The sequence below is a fragment of the Penaeus vannamei genome, chromosome 2 (genome assembly GCF_042767895.1).
Source record: "Penaeus vannamei isolate JL-2024 chromosome 2, ASM4276789v1, whole genome shotgun sequence".
Classification (NCBI taxonomy): domain Eukaryota; kingdom Metazoa; phylum Arthropoda; class Malacostraca; order Decapoda; family Penaeidae; genus Penaeus; species Penaeus vannamei.
Window position 1 is genome coordinate 5,125,701 of NC_091550.1, and position 2,500 is coordinate 5,128,200.

Here is a 2,500-nt window from a genome sequence, read left to right on the forward strand (position 1 = left end):
TCATCATTATTACTAGGATAATTAATTCAATTATCTCTAATATCAGCACCTGGAATTCTGGCTTTACCACTTAGAATACAAACCGACTCAGCATACGACCGGCCAAAAAAAGTATATATATATATTTATATATATATATATATATATATATATATATATATATATATATATATATATATATATATATATATATATATATATATATATATATATATATATATATATATATATATATATATATATATATATATATATATATATATATATATATATGCTCAATAATTAATCATAATCACACACACACACACAAAAATCAATTAATCAATAAAAAATAAAATAAAATGAATAATAAAATAAAATAAAATGAATAAAAGAATAAAATAGAATAAATAAAAAATAAAATAAAATGAATAAAAGAATAAAATAAAATTAATAAAAAATAAAATAAAATGAATAAAAAAAATAAAAAAAGGAATAAAAAAAAAAAAAAAAAAATCCTCCACCTAATTCGAACCCCCCCCTCTTCCCCCCCAACAGGTGCCGTCTGCGTGGAGTTAGGCGTAAGGTTCCCTCGAGGTGGGGGATTGTTCACCCAAGTCTACGCCACCTTAGGGGAGCTTCCGGCCGTTCTCGTCGCCAGCACACTCCTGCTCGACCTTACTCTCGTCCCAGCCATTGGTAAGGATCTTTTTCAAATATTTATTTCTCTTTTTATTTATTCGTATTTTAATTTTCCTTCTTTATTTATTTTTATTCATTTTTTTTTATTTTTTTTATATTTTTATTTTATTTTTTTAAATATTTTTATTTTATTTTATTTTTATATTTTTATTTTATTTTATTTTTATATTTTTATTTTTAATTTACTCTCTTTTTTATATTTTGATTTTATTGTTTATTTATTTATTTATTAAGGGTGGAAGATAGGTAAGGTTATTTATTTTTTTTATTTTAGGGAAGAGTGTAGGTGAGATATGTTTTTTTTTTTTTTTTTTTTTTTGAGGGGCGAGGCTAAAGGAAAGTATTTCTTTTTTTCTATTTTCAATTAAGGGAAAAGTAGGTTAGCTATGATTTTTTTTAAGTATAAGTATGGAATGATTTTTTTTCTAAAGGGTAGGTAAGGTATTCAGATTTCATTATTATTATCATAATCATTCTTCTTATTATTATTATTGTAATTTTTATTATTAGCATTGTTTTCATTACCATTATCATTTTTATTGTTATCATTATCATTACTTTTCTTTTTTCTTCCTCTTTTTTAAAAGAGATCTTATAAACCGTTGGCTCTGTACCCTTTGAGATAATATAATGTATACCATCATTCATAAATATTCTAATCATGATAGCATCACAGACAACGTACATTTTATTTCAACATAAATAATGAAACAACACTTTGATCTATAATCAGAGTCTATAAATGTAATAAATCCTTCATATCGGTGAGAAATGTTAAAGGAAAAACACCTGATCTCAATTTCAAATGAGCTTTGATATTTACTGTTATGCATGATAGAAGATTTAACATGATCATAGAAGATTTAACATGATCATAGAAGATTTAACATGATCATAGAAGATTTAGAATGATCATAGAAGATTTAGAATGATCATAGAAGATTTAGAATGATCATAGAAGATTTAGAATGATCATAGAAGATTTAACATGATCATAGAAGATTTAACATGATCATAGAAGATTTAACATGATCATAGAAGACTTAACATGATCATAGAAGATTTAACATGATCATAGAAGATTTAACATGATCATAGAAGATATAACATGATCATAGAAGTTTTAACATGATCATAGAAGATTTAACATGATCATAGATTTAACATGATCATAGAAGATTTAACATGATCATAGAAGATTTAGAATGATCATAGAAGATTTAGAATGATCATAGAAGATTTAGAATGATCATAGAAGATTTAACATGATCATAGAAGATTTAACATGATCATAGAAGATTTAACATGATCATAGAAGACTTAACATGATCATAGAAGATTTAACATGATCATAGAAGATTTAACATGATCATAGAAGATTTAACATGATCATAGAAGATTTAACATGATCATAGAAGATTTAACATGATCATAGAAGATTTAACATGATCATAGAAGATTTAACATGATCATAGAAGATTTAACATGATCATAGAAGATTTAACATGATCATAGAAGATTTAGAATGATCATAGAAGATTTAGAATGATCATAGAAGATTTAGAATGATCATAGAAGATTTAGAATGATCATAGAAGATTTAGAATGATCATAGAAGATTTAGAATGATCATAGAAGATTTAGAATGATCATAGAAGATTTAACATGATCATAGAAGATTTAGAATGATCATAGAAGATTTAGAATGATCATAGAAGATTTAGAATGATCATAGAAGATTTAGAATGATCATAGAAGATTTAACATGATCATAGAAGATTTAACATGATCATAGAAGATTTAGAATGATCATAGAAGA

At 23.9% G+C, this 2,500-nt stretch overlaps 1 pseudogene; it reads left to right on the plus strand.

Annotated features, from left to right (window-relative positions):
• Nucleotides 1-2,500, plus strand: part of LOC113813263 (cationic amino acid transporter 2-like) — an 88,164-nt pseudogene that overhangs the window by 77,258 nt on the left and 8,406 nt on the right.